This window comes from Haliaeetus leucocephalus, unplaced genomic scaffold (assembly GCF_000737465.1).
Source record: "Haliaeetus leucocephalus isolate CR32 unplaced genomic scaffold, Haliaeetus_leucocephalus-4.0 Scaffold932, whole genome shotgun sequence".
Lineage (NCBI taxonomy): Eukaryota > Metazoa > Chordata > Aves > Accipitriformes > Accipitridae > Haliaeetus > Haliaeetus leucocephalus.
Genome location: NW_010973368.1, coordinates 2,205,924 through 2,225,226, shown reverse-complemented (window position 1 = coordinate 2,225,226; position 19,303 = coordinate 2,205,924). Strand labels below are relative to the sequence as shown.

At 37.9% G+C, this 19,303-nt stretch overlaps 1 protein-coding gene across 1 annotated transcript in view; it reads left to right on the top strand.

Moving 5' to 3' along the window:
- Positions 1–19,303, top strand: part of SLC25A21 (solute carrier family 25 (mitochondrial oxoadipate carrier), member 21) — a 262,933-nt gene that overhangs the window by 241 nt on the left and 243,389 nt on the right. The window lies entirely within an intron of this gene.

The following is a 19,303-nucleotide window of genomic DNA, read 5'->3' as shown; positions in this document are numbered from 1 at the left end:
GCCCCTGAGGCGACCAGCGGCCCGGGGGTCCCGGGGGGGCGGGAGCGGCGCGGCCGGGCCGCGGCGGTAACTTCTGTAACGGTGCTCGGTCCCCGGAGCGGGGGTGGTGGAGCGCTTCCCCGGGTCCGCGGTGTATCTGTGGTAAACACACCCTGCAGCCCCTCGGGTGATAAGGGTGGCAGGCGGGCCCCCTGCAACGGCAGCAGCCGTCGGTGTCCCCTCGCGAGCTTCCCTGGTGGGCGGCGGTTGGTCTTTCCTTGGGGGGGGGACTCGGTCGTTCCCACAGATGTGCTCACTGCGAGCCCGCGTCGCCTGCCCGCCGTGCGTTGATGCGGGGCAGAAAGTGCTGTTCCCCTTCCCAGTGCGTTGTTCCCTGTGGCACTCTCCGTCCTTGCCTTAGAAAGAAACCGATGCAGGGCTACAGTGGAAATGTGTTTCCGTGGGTTTTTTCATAGTTTGGAATGTCGAGGTTACTAATTCATCACACTGCTTGTACTGCAAACTATAAATGTCAAAACCATATATGTCTGTTTAGCAATGAAAGCATTGCTAGTTAATTTCTTCAGTTTGTTTTCCCTATGTCGGAATAAATCTGAAATAAACTTAAGTCAGTCTGCAGTGTTGGGAATATTTACACAATATGCTGCTCCTTCAGCGTATAAATATAAATCCTGTTAGCATTTCAACTACATAGTGTAGTTTTAAGTGTTCTTTAGTGTTTCTTTTGGGGTCCAAATGCTGTATGTCACTATCTTTCACTTGAAAGAGGAAAGCTACACAGTAATGTTGCTGTGTCCTATGTAATGCTTCAGTGTAATGCGTGCGAGCACAACTCTCCTGTGATGAGTCCTCTGTGGCCATGACACTGCATGTGAGCTGGTGTTCTGTTCCCTCTAATTCCCCTGCTGCCCCTAAATCCACTTTTATGCATTCCTGCCACCAACACATATTTGAGCGCTTCCTTTTCATGCTCGTGACTCTGCACGTCCTTTGTGTTCAGCCTTCTGCTTTGACATGGAGAGATGTCACAGCAGAAGTGGAGGGAGGTCTGCTGCCCTGGCCCTTCCAGTGTATTGTATGACTGTGTTTATGTAGCTCTTCTGCAGCCTTGGAAATCCTAAAGCTTTTTTTAGGTTCTGCTTGGTACTACCCCCTTCTTCCCTTAGGAGAGAAAGGAAAGGTTTAATCTGCACGAGACTGCTGAAGGCCTTTCCTAACCTGAAGGGATACTGAGGTGTTCTGCCACCAGATGCTTTGCAAGATGACAGATTTACCTGCCCATAGCAGTGGACCTGTGTCTTAGTGGTCTAACTCAGCATCTTCCCATCCTCTGGCAGTAGCCTGTTTTCTTTACAGGCTCTCTTTGTTTGTAGAAGAACAGATAGCTTGACTAACGCACTGGAAAGAAAATTGTCATTTAGAAGGCAAAGTTTTACAGAAGGACTAGAATTGGAAAGTGTGTTTGAGGGTGGTGTAGGGAGAAGACAGCATGAAAAGTATTTGCTGCTCTGGTAGGCATAAATGTTAAGGTGAGAGAAGTCTCAATTCAAGGGGACAACTGAACTGCACCTAACACCTTTTTTAAGGTATAATGTGGGAGCCCTGTTGAATCTGGTCCAGAGGCATATCGTTAAAAGATGGTTGCATCCTTTTGCTTAGTCTCCTGTCAAGCAGGCAGGCTCCTTAGCTCTATCACTAGCCTTAAATCTGTACGGAAATGTATACTCATTTGTTTTGAAATAAACCAGTAAGGACTGTTGTCTAGGTCTGAACAACACTAAAATTGTACCAGAGGGACTGGTGAAGGTATGGCTCAAAGTGGGAGCTCTAAGGTATTCAAGGGAAATGGCTCAAACTTGAAAACTTTCTTGACAGATGCTTAAAACACAGTGGTGTTTTTCTTGGTCATTTATAGAGAAGATAGAAGAGGAAGACTGTAGCTTTGAGGTCTTCAGTCTAAAGGTTGAATTTCTCAGGCAAGTGTGGATCTGACATGGAGATGGTAGAAGCAGGAAGGAAAAGATGGAGGGCATGAGTTGTTGAGAGTGTACTTAGTATTTCATCCTAGTGAGGGATTGGGTTGCCTGACCTTAGTTTCCCAGTATCACTTTAGACACCCTGTATTGCTTTTGGCTGCCTCTGCAGAAGGACATGGGGCTCTTGTAGGTGCTTTGGTGTAGTTACTGGCCTCATGTGAATGTCACAGGCATCCTAGAGTGGCTTTGCTGCCTGTACCACATTTAGAAGAAAACTGGAAAAAAAATCATTGTGGTGATCTAATATTTAGATTTCTAAGAAGTTCTGATCACCTGAACTTGTACAGTTAAGCACAAGGAATGTATGAAGCCGTTGGTCAGAAAGATATTGTAAGTTGGTGTTCTTGTCAAAAGAATGATAGGAAAGTAGTGAGGTAGTCAGGGAACTGCACAGCAGAATAGGTATAATTGAAGGGTCAGAAATACTGTCTGCATAAATAAAATGAGAGGCTATTTAGCATCTGCATGTCTGATGCAAAAGGATCTGATACGAAGTGATTCTGCTAGGTCGAGTGGAAAATGGTTAGAGGTAAGCCTAAGCTGTCAGAACAGGAAGAAAGGGATTTTTTGAAGCTTTACAGAAGGTGACAGGACTTGTTCATGGACTTAATGCAAGGGAAGAGGAAAGTAAGAAATCAAGCATGACCCCTAGCCCAAAGGACTGGTAAAAGGGAAGATGCTGGCATGCTGAAGGAAGGAGAAATGAAAGTATTCATGTTGTAAAGGAAAAGATTTAAACACACCATTGGCTGTCTGAGGCACTTCAATGTTAATGGTAAACTTGAATGGCACTCTACTGTAATTGAACTGTGAAACTCAAGCATTACAGCATCTCATGTGTACTTCATGTCTGCAGCAAGGGGTGCATCTGCTTGTGTGGCTTGTAATCTGACTTCATGTTAAATTGAAAGCTCTGCTTCCTGAGGGTGAACTCAATTTTAAATATGAACAAAGTCTTATTCGGTCTTGGCTTATGTTCTTTCTGCTGGCATTCAGTTTGCTCCCATCTTTCAGATTTCTGAATGGAGGTTAATGGCATAATTGAAAATACTTGCTTTTGTTTGCTTGCCTGGGTGTATGACAGTAGTGAGGAACAGGACTGTGATTGAAGTGTAATTGGGATGCTTTGTTAATAAGTTTGGTCCCTTCTTGTACAGAGAACTGCAGGCATACTCCTTTAGTAGTTAATTGGTAAACTAAGGCATGTGTGGAATTTGTAGAAAAAATTAAACTAAACTCATTAAACTGTAAGAATTGCTGTGAAAAGAACAACCTGGGAATCTCTAATTGATTTCCTTAGGTTTATAGCAATTTTTCAAAAGGCTATTTGAGAAGTCCAGTCAATGCAGGGTTCAAGTCACAGGCAGAATTGTTTCTCTAATTCACAAGGATCAAAAAAATCCTTGTTTTGTCTGTATGGAAAAGGCAAAAATTAAAGTAATAGTGTTGCATACAAAGTTGATGGAGATTTCTTTCCGCACAGAGAGGAATTGAATACTGCAAAGTATGTTGTGTGATACCCAGCTTGATTTCCCAATACATCCTTGTAACAGTCTTGAGTCAGTTTGATGAAGTGCAAATGTCATCATAAACAATTGCACAGATGACCCTTGGCTGAGTGAAGGGAAGCAGCTGAATATAGTTACCCTGAAGGTTTTAGGATGCTGCTACTTGGTATAGGTGTGTTCTTGTTTTGTTAGTAAAAAAGGCTCAGATGAAGACCATTAGCTAAAACCACAGATAACAAATATAATTTAATTTATATTTAGTTTGTATGTTCACCTTTTTCTTCCATACACTTGCAAATAACATACATTTTTAATTTTGAAGTTTAAATTTTGAAGAACTTAATAGGTCAGTAGGTGATAAATACAAAGATGACATGTTTTTCAGATCTGTAATATTAAGCTAATCTTTAAGTACTCTTTTGCTGTAATTCAGTGTGTTTCTTTTCCTAATTCCATTTAATAAATCAACATGAACTATTGGCTCTCTTACTGCAAAATGAATATGGGAAAGTCAGAATAAAATGAGCACTTAAAAAAAAAAATTGCTTTGTAAGAACAACCAGAGCTGGTCTTTTTTCCCCTGTTCTTATTTTCATGAAACAGCAGGGTTTCTGCCCTTCTGGACCTCTTGGCATCAGTTTTTGGGGGGAAGAGTTAGGGTTGCAGCTGTATTGATATCTCATAGGATTTGGGAGTCTAATTCTGTTAAGCTCCTTTGAAAGTCCAAATCTTTTCTTTTGAGAGGTGTTTTACTTCAGGAGTAGACGAAGTTGATTATCCTGGCTAGCAGCAACTCCTTTGAACAAGATCTATAAGCAGGAAAGCCAATAGTCAAGAGTAAGACTGTTGGATGCAAATGCAGTATTAAACAGTGTTTGGTCTTCCTATCACTAGAGGCATTAGGCAGACAAACATCATTACAAGGTATGCTAGCCAGCATACTCTGTGAAACACCTCAGGTTATTTGGTCCCTACAAATGGGAGAGGGAGTGTGATAGATGCACAGGAAGCACTTTTAACAGCAGGAAAATTGACTAATTCTCCCCTTTTATTCCCCCCCAGGTGTTTAACTAATTTGTTTTGATTATTTTGCTGACATTTTACTGGGAATTAAAGTTAGGATGAGTGTTCTATGTTTTCTTAACTGCTTTTTTCTTGCTTTTAAGCCATGCAATTGGCATTCACATGTTACTAAAATAATCACTTAATGCTCAGAGGTAATTTCAACTAGCTAGGTACTTAGCTAAACCTCATAAGTAGCTTGACTTCAAACCATAATATTTTAAAGTTCTTAAACCTTCTTCTTTCTGAAGTCTGTTAAGGCTGAAATATTATCAAAGACCACAGTATGTGCTAATTGTCTTTCACTGCCTGTATTTGGCATTTCAGATGTTAACAAAGACTGCTTATATTAAAAAGCTAAGGGTGGGAAGCAGTCAAATAGTATTAGTTTCAAGGAAACATCCTATAAGTCAAAGTACTCCAAGGGTATGTACTTGCTCTTACCAGTGAAGCCAATTTTCTCTGCTAGGCTGAGAAATTGATAGTGTGCTACCTGGTGTTGGACTTAAAGCTTTGGAGGGGAGTTGCTTGGTTGGCAATATGGTGAGGAGAACTTTGGGTGAAGAGAAGACCAGAAGAAGGTTAAGTGTGTGTAAACTGACATACCAGATATCCTGAACCTCCTCAAGTATGCTCCTGGGAATTTGGAGGACATAAGGAACAGTCAGCAAGTTAAGACTTGGAAAGACTTCTATCTGTTGCTGCTCAGACAACCATCCCTCCATGCTGTATTTTACAAAATGTGCTGAAAAGTAAATGCAAAATACCTTTGCAAGCTCTGTGCAACCCCTGTTGCTTTCATCATTATACAGTGCAGAGAGGGAATACGGTATTCAGGACAATTTGTGACTTCAGTGGGTCCCTGGGAATAAGGAACAGCCACCAGGGAAGCTCACAAACTCATGCTAGTTTTGAAGTTAGTATGGTTGAATTGCTGGCTTTAGTCTCCTGGGCACTTAAACAGGTAAAGTAATAATCTTCATCCCATGAGAATGTACCTCCATGCTGCAGACCACTGCAGTGTCCAGTTAGCTGAGGGTATGCAGAATGCCATGTCATGAACAAATTGCAGTTACCTTGTGAACATTCCCTTTTAAGAGTATCTTCCCACCTTACTACAGCATTTCAAACTTTAATTCTGTAAGTAACATTTTTTCAGTCTCTGAGCTTCCCCTTTTCTACCAGCTGATAATACTAAAAATTCACCCCTGAATCTGAAGGATGGATTGGACTGTTTGCTTCATATACATCTTCCTTAATTAAAAGTGGTATGGGGTTGCCTCAGAAAACCTTGTTTAATTTTAGTGGAAACTAATGAAATCCTTGTGGGCTTTCATATACTGTGCTGAATATGTGAAGCTAGCAGCTAGCAAAATTCCTATAAATTTTAAGATTGCTAAGTAATTTGAAGAAACAATATTGCTGCAATATAATTTTAGTTTAAAAGGAACAACTTAAAACCTCAATGTAGTGCTTAGGGTGAACTGATGTTGTTCAATTAGGTCATTGCAGTATACTAACAAGCTATGAACATCCATTTGGAGCTCTTAAATGTGTTTCAAGCTATGTGTTTTTTAAAATTAATAGCCTTTATATGGGGGTTAAGTTATGAAGAACTAATTCTAACATGTTTATATAACAGTGACAAAAACTAACAAACTAAGACTTTTCATAACTTTTAACATGTCATGACACCTGTTGTATGCTTAGTACTTTCTGTAGCAACTGGGACCTTGAAAAGAAGAATTGTTTGGCCTGTGGACTCAGAAATTGCTCACAACAAACTGCTTGTTGAACCTGGGGTTTAATTCAAACTAAGCTAGTCTTGCCTTGCTCTGATAATCACTGTTGGTTTGAGCATCCTGCAGCAAACTCATTGGTCCCATTCTGTCTTTTTTTCCCAGAGAAACACTGGGGAAAGCAAGTAGTTGGCTGAGCTTTTAGTCTGGCATGTTAGTCAACAGGGACAAAATTTCTTACGGACAGAATCCTCTACGGGTGTGCGATAAGACACTTATCCTTAAGATTTTGTATATATGGTAAGCCTGAGGGTTTTAAGAAAGGTTATACTTTTTCTATTGTTTATAGTGTAACAAGTTTTTTTCCTCAAAACAAACAACAACTAAAAAAAACCCCTGACAAAACTACCAACCCCAACCTAGAAAACTAAGGAGTAATGAAGTTATACACATTTGCTCTACTACCCACAAGATGGCAGCGTAATACTACAATAAGATGCTAAATATGGTATTTCCAGTGGGTGGAAGATGAATAAAAATGTATGTAGAAGTTGTTGCAGGTGAGAAGATTAGCGTGTGTCATTTTGGATTATAATATTTGAAAGCAAAGCTTAACAATATAAAACAAATAATGATCAATAAATGCTGATTTCATATATGTACTGTAAAACCAATGGTGTTGAATTTGACTTTCTTTGAATTAACTGCAAAAACTATAAATGGTCATATATCACTGATAAAGGTCAAAAGATGGTCCTAAGGCCAAGATACCACATATAAATCAGAAAACTTGGGATAAACTCCTGGCCCAGTGGAATCTATGTACAACTAGCTACTGATTTCCAGAGTGAGGAATTTGAGTCTTTATTATTTTAATTTTACCATAGATTTTATGTGATATTGCAGAAATCTCTTAAAACTCTCAATGCCCATCTATAAACAAAGTGAAGACTGCTGTGTTACATGCTGCTGTAATCCTGTTACCTTCTTTCAAGTATTGGCAGGAATGAGACCTACAGCAAAGCATAAAAGCTTAAAGATAGGTGCTTCTTTAGAACAAACTCTAAATATTTTGTTGTCAGATTTCCAAGTTAAAGAATATTATAGAATAGTACATACACATGTAAAATCAAATAGGTAGTCAAAATAATACTGGAGCATGCCTGTTGTAAAGTTTATAGGCAAAAAATGCTTTGTCTGCAGAGGCAGTTCTGAAGTCGTATCAACTTCTATGAGCAAAGACTATATTGGGGTAAAGAACAATTTTTCATTACTGTTTCATCAGTTGTGCTTAGTGACTGATGTTCATGTTCAAATCCATGTTAAATTGTCATAACATAAAGGCTAATTATGTAGTAAGAATAAAATTCTGATGTATAGAAACAAAGCATGCCTTTTGATAGCATATGTTTTTCTGTGGCAGTGTTCTAGAAAGGAAAATGAAAACTGATTCTGGTTATTTATGTGCAGAAAATCTGGGATTTTTGCCTGTAAGTGATATTACATATTTTCCCATAACTGTAGCTTAGTTTCTGTGACATTACCTTGGATGTCCTTCTTATACTTGTAAATGTTATTTCTTATGCTTGTCACTTTTCTATTTTAAGCTAGCTGGGTAGGAGACACTCAAAATCATACCCCTGAGACTGGAGGCACTCATTTATTACAAGATTGACTCTGTTAAAATTCTCTCTGAAAAATGGGTGTATTAACCTAAACTACCCAGACTGGCCTAAGTATTATGATTAAAATAATAGGGTTGGTATGAATTCAAAGTGCTAAAAGAACTAAAGACAAGTAGGAAAAATCCTACCTTTTCAGATAATTATGTGACTCCTAGAACCTGGAAGTCTTGAAAAATAAATATTGCAATGAATGGAGAGAACTGACTATAGTTCCATTATAGGGATGCCTGTAAGTATTTTCAAGTATCTGCATCTTGATCATAAAGGCCTTAAATCTGTTCTGCTTCAACTGGAGTTGAAAATATGTGATTTTTTTCCCCTCTGAGGAGGTGAATTGGCATTTGCTACCTGTGGAAAACATCACTGGTCCTGTTGATGGATAAAATAAGTCAATACTGGTTTTTATAATTGGAAGCTCTCACTCTCTGATGCCCAAGAAAGTGCATAAAAAAGTGAGCAAGAAACTTGTGCAAGAAAGTGAATAAAAATATCAGTCATTAAATAGTAGTTTCTGTACTGAGTGTCTGTAGTACAGGTCAGCTGCTTTGGTTGTGTTGGAAGTTGGATACTTGCAGGATAAGTACCTGCTATTTTTCCTGCAGCCTGTCTTGTCCTGGGGGCTCATTACAATTAGATATAATTTCACCAACATCTGAAACATCTAAGGCTTCAGCTGTCTATAGCAGTGATTTTTCTGATGAGAAACTGTGGTTATATCTGAGAAAGTCAATGCTGTGTTGAAAAGTCCCACCCATATAGTGGGGAAGAAACACAGGAGTAATTGGCCTTTAGATCTGCTTTTCAGTCACTGAACTACACTGTTAACAGCTGCTTTTGTTTTTCCTCTGGATCCTTTTCAATCTGCCAAATTTTGGCAGGAAACATAGTTTATGGGTCATCTTTCAGCCTTTACTCAATGGATCATTTCCTAGTTCAGGGTGTTATCCTAGTTTCCTGGGCTTTTTGCTGTTTTTATTATGTTGAAGTGTGCTGATATGTGGCTGGTGTCCCCAAACAGCAACACTCCCAAAAGCAAAATGAGAGTCTTAGTAGCACTGTCAGTTTGAGAAAATGCTTTACACTATTTCACCTCCTCTTAAAGACGATTCTGAGTGGCTTTGCAACAGAGTTAAGTTTTACTTATTTTTCTATTACCAACACCTATTTCTTAATATTTAGTAAGAGGCTTGATTTTCAAAATTGGTGTATATTTTGAATGTATAGTAAATATCGCTCAACTTTGTTTTTTCAGCTGACTCCAGAGAGCATGCTGAACTTGGTAAAACATGAAGGGCATGGTAAAAAAAAAAACCAAAACCCAAAAAACCCCAGAGGGTGGTTCTAACTGCCATAATCATAGACACAGAAACCAAATTTAACTCTTTATTATGGGTTTTGTGATATTTTTGATGTCTCTTTCAGCTTGTGGAGCTGTGTGATTGAGTTTCAGAACTTGAAAGTTTGATTAAAACTTGAATTCTAAAAAAATAAATAAATAATCTTATCCTCAGTGTTGTGGCATTAAAGCTTCAAATGATGAATTGTAGAGGCTTTAAGAACCTAAACCCCAAAAACTTTAAAGATGGTTCTCATGATTTTTAGATTAATTTGGGATCTGAGCCTTGATGTTGTGAAGGCTTGAGGTTAGTGATGATACACTAGCCTTTTTGAGGTTGGTTATAGATATCTTCTCTACAGGCAGGTTTGCAATGCTGCCTTGCATGGGATGGTGTATACACGTTTAACATAACCTCATGGCAACAAGTAGAAAACAAAGCATCAGGCTGCTTATAGCTTGTTAGAAGAACTTGTTTTCCAAAACACTGCTGCATTATAGATGCTGACAAGTGTCAGCATGATCTTTTAAGAGTATATACACCCTAATTTTGTCAGAATTGCATAATAGTGTGAACAAGAGTATTTGCCTTGTTCATGCCGCACATTCTAAACCTTGTATCCAGCACTCTCTTTTTTTTAGGTGCTTCTGCGATCATATCCTTGGTAGCCTCTCTTGTCTCTAGATTGCTGTACTGGTTCACCCTTGGAACAATTACTCATTAAAAAGAGTGCTTATGTAAAGAAATCGGCAGTATGCTGAGAAAAGATTTCTGGAAGAACCTGAGAACATTGAGAGTCCTCAGAGTCCTGCTCTTCACTCATTTCCAAGTCTGTGGTTACAGAGCCAAAGCGATGGGACTTTCTTAAAAGTATTGCATTGTATGGATGAGAGCTTCATTCTCTTCTCCTAAATGGGATTAGGATTCTGAATGGGATTGGGGCTGTTGAATTAAGCAGAGGAGACATGGCTGCCACTTATTCATTATACCTGTTAGTAAAAATTTTACCTAGAACTGTAATGCTGACCAGGTAATGAAACAGTCCTTGCTTAAAACAGCCTCTACTGTGTTTTTTCTAAGTAGTGAAGAAAATAAGTATCAAGATGCAATATGTTTTGTCTGGCATATTCTTCCTTAGTGTGAAGTATGATGATGGCTATCCTAGATGACAAAAAGGAAACAAATCAATCTCTTCTGCTGATTTGTCAGCAAACCTTTCTGCAAAATATTGACTAGACATTTCTAAAAGAGAGGAAGAAAGCATATGGGCTTTCTGCAAATATAAAACAATAAATATTGCTAGAGACTAGACTAAGTGGAAAGAAATGTCTAGTGTATGAAATTCTAAGTTAATGTCCATAAAGTTTAAATTAGTTCAGACTTTTCTTATTAGAATAAATGTTTCCTTTTAAAAAGCATGATAATCATAATCAAGACTAAATTTGTTCTGTTATTTATTTTCAAAATGATTGTACATGTTTAGCAGGCTTTTGATTTAAATCCCTAGGGACATATTGGAGACAGATGTTTAGATGACCTCATGTTTAAAGTAAAGTTACATTTGGACACTAGATTAAATTTTCCTTAAAATCTTTCCTTATATGTTAGATTGTAAAGGGGTGCAGGAAGTATTGAAAGATTTATGTTGAAAAGGTACTGCTTTATTTTTAAAATAAGTTATTAGAGTTCAGTAGACTTTATTTCAGGGGACCCTCAAAAGCACAAAATGTCTGATTATGATACAGTATGTTTACAAATGAAAATATTGTTTCTCATTGGAGAGCTAAATGGGAAACAGACTACTTTTAAAAGTTCCTTGAATTCAAAAGCAAATGTACCATGTTATTTATACCTTCCCCCAAAACTTGTTAAAGACTATGATAGAACTTAAAATGTAGTATCAGTTGAAGACTGCATAATAGGACATAACAGTAGCTAGTATTTTTACTACTTTATGGTTTTGCACAAGTAATAGTTTCTGTCAAGCTGCAGTTAACATGATAGTGTGGATGGCTATGATGGTTTCATATGTGACAGTGAAAAACGTTTTGGAAAGTCTTCAATACTTCATCAAGTCATAATTATCAAAATAGACCTGTTGAAAAATGTATTTTTTTCTGTCAATACATCTCTTCAGTTTTTTGAAGTATATGGGCAACGCTGGCTTTTAATGTGTTTAGATAAATGAGTTACTGAGTTGCTGGAATTCTGCCACTTCTAATTGTAACTGAAGTATTATATTAATAGACATATAGCTATTCTTGTCACTGCTAAATATTTTTCCCCAATTACTACTTTACTGGCAGAATACCTTTCTTTAAGCTGATGCAAAGGTTGCACTAAAACATTAATTGGATGCTTGGAACTTGGACTGCAAAATACACTTTGCCCAGATCTCATGTGAACATTTATGTGGGACAGCATTTTTTATTGTTTTCTGTCATTTGATCAGGAAGGTTGATGTAGCCAGCAGAGCTGGAAATGTGTGTTGTGCTGAGTGGACCTTGTTAAATTTAGGCAGTGGATATAGCACTTTTCAGTAATCTCATTGAGGTCTGCTGGGCTAGAACTGGAGTAGCCCTCTCCTGGAAAAAAACTTAAATTGCTTTGCAGTATTTGGAGCCTCTTCTTTCATGTAAGAGTGGATATTGGGTCAACACTGGCATAAAAGTCATATCTCTGCTCCACAAAGGGTATAAAAGGAGGAGATCTCATGTTCCTGAAAAAGCAGCTTTCATTCTGTCCTGTTCTAGGGGCTTGTTGCTATTAGGTGAATGTAGATAGACAAATGTATATTGGGCATGGGCAATAACTGTTTTGCACAGCATGGATCTAATTACAAGCTAGTGAATGAATGTGTGGTACCTATGTGATGCCATTTATCGTAAACAGAAATTATTTTAAGTTTTTCTTCCTAAATCAAGATTTGGGATATAGTCTATAACTCTGGAAAATAAATGGAAAAGATTCTTCTAAAATTAATGAAAATGAACACTGTTTTGCATAAAAATAGGATGACATCTGGTAATTCACACAAGAACCAAAAGAACATGACCCCTTGCTGAAATGGTATACAAATGGGACTCCTTCTTTGTATTTGTATGCATAGGAATTCAGTCATCTTTATAGATCTGGAAAATCTGTAAAATGTATAATCTAACTTGTATTGAACTTCAACATTTGATATAACTTTTTCTGTAACATTGTACTTAACTGAAATTCAAATATTTCTGGCAGCTAATTAATAAACAGAAGGATTGTACAAACTCTAAACAAAAGGTAGTTTTTAAAAATGAATAGGGAAAAATAAGTTGATTTAAAAACTAAAGTTTATACAAATGCAAGTATGAGAAGCAAAAAGTGGTCACAAAATTAGAGCAGATAGCCCTTAAGCATCCACTAAAAATGTCACTTGTCAAAATTGTTGGTATGAAGATAAGGGGCAATATAGAATAAACTTTTAAAATTTTGCTAATAAAGCAGTTTTACAGTGTTGTGGTTAGATATTGTCTACAGACAAAGATTTTATACATTCAGACATGTTCTTCAAAAGTGTTGCAAGAATATTAATCAGTTGACACAACACTTAATTGGACTAGTCATTTGCTTAGTTTTGCAGCCCTAGGCTGAACACTTAGAATTGTGGTGAAGTGACTTGGGCAGAAACTCTTGTGTAATATGATCTTACCTTTCATTATATGGTAGCCTTTTCTTTTTCTCCATATCAATGTATACTTTCTTCACGGAATGGAAAGAAAATGGCTTTCTATTTAAATACTTATCTTCTCATGTAGTATGTTATCACATACAACATCAGACTATTTTTTCTTGGTTATACATTAATATCTTTGCTACTTGAGTATTTTCACTGAATATTTCAGTTGGTGTGCTGAGATTTGCAGGAGTGATTAGTCCTCTCTGGTGCCTCAAGATAGACACCTGCAAGTAAAGTAGATGTGTTTACTGGGATGCTATGAATGTTTTATGCAACTTGTAGAGAAGCAGAGACATAATTGTGGGAGGGAAGAGGAAGAAATGGTTTTAACTACCTTAACTGTGGGGTGTTTTTATTTTTCTTCTTGCCTGTAGTCCTTTGTTTCCTTATCTGTGCATCTTCCAACTGTTTTTAAGAAGTAGGGAGGACTGTAACAACTAAATGCTACTCTATTACTCAGACTGAGCTGTAAGCATTCTGTGTGCTGAATGGGGGTAGTATCCTTCAGGGAAAACAACTGCAGTCAGGTAGAGATGGTATCCCAATTATTACCAGCTCAGTCTTAAACTGGTTGTCTTCTGTTCAGTCTTAATCCATTTCCTACATTTTAATTAATCTTTATAATTGCACCTAGAACCTTAACTGCAAAACCTGTGAAGAATTGAAAAACTTTGAGTCAATGTTCTATAAATCCCCTTTTCAGTGGGACATCAGTAGGGCCGGAACCTTACCTAGTGCAACTGGAATTAGGGATACCTTGCTTTGTCTTTATTTTGACTACGAACTCTATCATTAAGAAATTAAATTCAGACAGAGGAATAAATCACTGTTACATTTTGTATGATGGTTGAACTGTTTGTAAAATGTGAACATATTTTATATGTTTGCTAATTGTTTTGTAAACCTTCCAGTATTCAAGTTTGTAGTATAAATAGTTTTGACTATGGGCGAGATTTAGACTGCCTGCATTCTGCATAAGCAAAAACTGGGCGTCTCTGACTTATCGAACAGTTTGGAACAGACCCAGGAGTTTCATGAGACCAGTGAAATAACTGGGACCCTCCTTGGCTTAGCTTGTAGCCCAGGAAACCAAGGAACCAAGAAAATCCTCTTTTCCAAGAGTTTTTCACCAGGCTGTAAAACTGGGTTCATTCTTGCTTTCTTTCTAGGTCTTTGAATCTTGTAATCATTTTTTGCATAGTGGTATAGACCAAACATGGGAGAGTAACTGTATATGCAGTGACCCTGGTGGTCAGTCAAGTCTCTGGAAAAGTGAAATAATGGGTTTTAATTTTTTAGCTGAGGGCAACCTTAGGCATAACTTCTTTGCTTTCTAGGCCCTAACACATTAACTTTTCATGTGTACTTTCAGGGAAACTGTCATTCCTCAGTTCTAAGGGAACTGGAGGTGCCTGAACCATGAGACTAATCAGTATCTCAATTCCACTGATACCAATGGAAGTTACTCTTTTCCTGAATCTTTTCTGAACTGTGCTAGATCTGCATCAGGTATCCTGTGGTGTCCAGCATGTCAACATACTCATTACTAGCTCTAGGTGGCTACTCCCTGTTTGTATACAAGGATAGACCTGTTGAATTATTTCATTGGCTGCGGGCTTGGGTGCTCTGAAGTGTCCAGTTGAAGTCAGGCAGCAACTTTCTAAACATTGCAGTGCCTAGGCTGATGTCCCTAAAGTATGTAGGCAAATACCTTTAAAATTATTTTTTTCTATTTTGAGTGTCTAAAACTGGGTGCCTAAAAGCATATATCAAGTATTTGAATAAAATGGGCCTTATTTTTATTACAACTCATTGAAGTCCACAGGAATAGAATGGGGACTAGTAAAGTAAGTGCCTATCTGGTAGGCTAGACTGGTAAAGGGTTGCTATCCCAGTGACTTTGGAAGCTTTGCTTGACTAAAATACATCAATTTATTAAAAACCATACTGAAGAAAAAAATATGATACTGGGGAAAATTATTTTGCCTTAATTTTAAGCAAAACCTTTAAAAGATAGTTGTCACATGCTGCTTATAGGAAAAAGGAGTTTTAAACTGGAAGAATATTCACTTTATACCAAGGCAGTTCAAAATTTTACTTTGCTAATTGACTATTTTGAAATAACCGTAGTAAATATTAAATTTCAAAATCTAAACTTCCCACAAAAGTTATTTTTTGTGATAAACTGTTGCAGAATGGAGACTAATCACAGCAATTAAGGATGAACAATATGTATTCATATGTGAGTCGAAACTTTCAGTGTTTTCCACAATGTTATAAAATACAGAGTAGTTAATGGACTGGGCAGAGCCTTGCCTAGTCTGAATGAATTTCAGAGGTGGTCCATCTTTGAGAAGGCATTGGACCAGATGACCACCAAAGATCCCATCTTGCCGAAGTTACTGTTTCTAACTCTAGTAGAAATGCTATTTTTTTAAATTACTTGTAAATCTGAGAAAATCTATTAAGTTATGTCTCTGAAATCCTGCACACTACTTGAATTGCTATCCCCACCTGCGTTTGGACACTAGGCTAAAATGTTTGAAAATTTGCTATCTTTTAAAAAAACAATCCTGTAGGCAATGGCTTTTGTGATAGCTAATTGATTATATTTGTTATAGCTTACATTCTCAGTTTATAGCTGTGGTGGAAAAAAATATTTCTGTAACAGGCTGTAGAGCTCATAGCTGAAAAATCTAGCCAGCTCTGAATTTGTGCTTCTAAAATGTGTAACCTGTTGTCAGGTACTCCTGGATCAGATGTATTGGTTTTAGTGAGAATAGCTGTATGGTGCACAGAAGAGCACTGTAAATCTCTTCAGGAAAACGAGTAACCCTGGAGTCTTGTATAAAACTGTTTTCTACCCAACAAATTAAAACTTTTGCAGGGAAGGAGGAGAGCTATTCTGATGTACCACTGGCATCCTTTTTCATGAATCCTTTCATGGCTGCAGTGTTCTTCGTTATTTCCTGTTCTGTTCTAGAACTTTTATTCTCAAACAAAATTCTTCTTAATATTTTACTTCCCTTACCTCAAGTTATGTATGTGAAGTCACATTGGACACTATTGTATTTTTTGGACCTGACTTTACTGGCCTTTTACTGAAGGATCTGGGGTACATATCTGGAAATAGTTTCTTATTTGTAATCAGTCTGCAAATGGTAGTCTTGCTGAGTGTGGAACAGGGTTTTTACAGACTCCACAGACATTTAAAAAACCTTTCCTGAGTTTATTGTACTAAGTGAGCTAAAACCTAAGCAGTCTTCGGTCTGAGCCTATTTACCTAACAGCATTGCAGTTTTGTCTTGAATTCCTAGTTTAGACTTTGAAACTGTGATATAAGAGGACTGTCAGTATTTGCCTTAGAAGCTTCTATGGACATCTCAGTTATTCTTTCAGTCATAGCTGGGACTTGTTCAATTTCTCAATATTTTCTATTGAGATTTGCATCCCATATGTATTAGTCATCTTCGGTTGGCTTTCAGTTGGAGGCTGGGGCTGGATTGAGCACAAGTTTCCTCCCGTTGTTCAGTGGCCAGTGCATATTTATGTTTCTCCCTCATTCGTTGAAGGATGTAGGTTGGCAGTGGTCTGACAGTGCTAACATCTCTTCCAGGTCTGTTTCCATTCAGTGGAAGTTCCTTTTGCTTTGCTTCTGCTCAGCAACTCTAGCTTTTTCTAAAGCTCTGATGGTCATGCTTTGTATGTAGAACCCCAGGTGATTGAGATTTTTTCTAAAACATGTTCTGTGCCAAGCAGGACCTAAATGGCAGGATGCACTGACTGTATACAATTATGTGCTTCATTTTCCTGTCTGTTCTTGCCAGAACACTGATGGTATCAAACCTGCTGATGGGAAAAATATTTGCCATCAGTCATCTCCTAAGTCTCTGCTCTTGCACGTAGTTTAAATATTCCTTTTTTCATATCTACAAACTAGGTAAATAAATGAAGGCCCTGAGCTTTTTTCACACCTGTTGTAGCCAGTAAATATATTCACTCAGTTCCTTCTGTTCATTCTGATGCCTAAAGCAATAACCACCCAAGCTTTATAGGCCGTCTCTTGAAGGAAGTTCCCTATTTACTAAGCATGAACGTTCTGTATGTTGAACTTCCTTGTTTCCTCTCCAAATGGTTCCTTGGTTGTGTTAGTCCTGTGTGCTATCTTACTGTATTCCAACACTTCCCAAAGCTGAAACACCAGAAAGGGTGCTTGTCAGTCTGATATTTCATATTTTTTTCCATTTGTTAATTGCTTTTATGATTAGCTTGTGTTATTAGTAGGGACAAAATTGCTTGTGCAAGCCCTGTTTTTCTTTAGCCAAAGGCTACCTGTGAGAATGCTTTTCTCATTTTACTTGTTGCTTTCGTGTCACTATCTGCATTAAAATCTGCACGAATTCTGGGTGCATTTAAGTTGATGATATATTCATCTGTTGCAATGTTCCTCATTGACTTATGGAGAGGTGGTGCTATTTATCTATGCCTGTTCTTATTATGTTAGCAAACACTTTGAAATGATGCTCACCTTTTAGGGAACTGATCCAAGGACCTTAAGTGACAGAAACCTAATTGCTTTTGGTAGGGTTAGTTTTCTGTCAGTTTACTTGCCTGAACTGTGGGAGCTGGCAGGAATTCCCAGTCACTGTAGGAAGCGTAGGTAATGGTTCTGGTAGCAGCTGGCTTGTGGGATTGCTTACCTGTTTTATCAGGCTGTAGTGAGTGCCAAGAACACTTCTGCTTCTGAACTTCACCCAAAGCTTAACAGACATCAGCTATTTAATTTGCTTACTCTATTGTGGTAGCTAATGAAGCTGTTTGTCACCTTCTATATTTTCCTTTGTAGGACCTGCTTCTTGGGTAACCTGAGGCTTTAACAAATACCATTAAAGGAAAATACTTAAATAATCCACACCAGGAAAAAGAACTTGCTCAGCTTTGTGTGAGGATTAGGGGAAAGGAAGGTTCCACTCTGCTTTTTAAGAAAGAGCTTAAACTGTTTTCTGTACTACTGGTATGCTGATGAACATATACTAATACTAAATTGAGTTTAGGGTCTGGGGGATGTATCTGGGGCTTTGTATTGCACTTTGCTTAGTGTATAACCCACTTGGCTGTATGTGTAGAAAAAACAGCAAATTGCAGCTGTGGCAGTTGAGTCACTGGTGGTCTGCTTCCCAGTTCATAAGCCCATCATTAGAAAAACCATCACAGTTTGTGTTAATCTGGAACACTGACAAATAAACCAAGGCATAGAAACACTTTCAAGTATGTCTTCTGCCTTTCTGATGCCAGTCACTTGAGGGCTGAGGCTGGAAATGTGAGGGGAATTTGCATTTTCAGCTTGCTTGCTCTGTCCTCTCTAGGCTTCAAAGCTGATTTTGATGTTTTTTCTGGTACACTATGCTGGTTGGTTAAACTTGATTTTCTGCCTGACAGTATTTCTCTTAATTTGCATAAAAGTTTTAGAAGCCTTTACATATATTCTTGTTTGCTGTATTTTGTGATCTTTTTGTGTGTGATACTTGTACTTCAGCATTTAAGGTGGAGATGGCAGTGTTGTGCTTCTCCGCTGTCTTGTTTGGAGACAAAAGCAAATTGCTTACTAGGATGCTCAGGCTGCTGTGTTGTTGCTGAGTTCATGTGTGTAAACAGAAGCCTAACCATGCAGGGGGGTTTGCTATGTGCAGTTGTGTCTATAGGAAGACAGCTATGTCTTAGGACAAAAATACTGGAAGAAGCTTCTGGAAGTAGTTAAAGATCAGTCTGTAGGTGTTGCAGGAAAGTATGGTAATAGTTGAAAAGTTCTATTATATAACACTTGATTGAAAAATATTTAAATTAAGGATAACTTTTTCACATAGACTATTGCCTGTGTTCTAGATTAAAATGGAAGAGAACTGGCTTTTGAGCCATTCATAGTCTGGAAGTTAAGCTTTTATAGTAATTATGAAAATTTTATAAACACTCATAGAAACTATAAAATTAATTTCAAACATTGTCACTAAGGTTATAGGTGTCTGGGCACAAATTTCCTGGCTTCAATAAAACCCCAGTTCTGTGTTTGGAAGACCCATAATGTAAATGTGTTCTTGGTGGAGCCAGAGCAGTGCCTCCGAACACCTGGAACTTTGGCCTTGTGTTTGGAAAGCAGCCAGATGCTGACCTTGGTGGTCCTGCACCTGTGGATGCAGTGCCCACTGAGATACTGTCACCTTGCA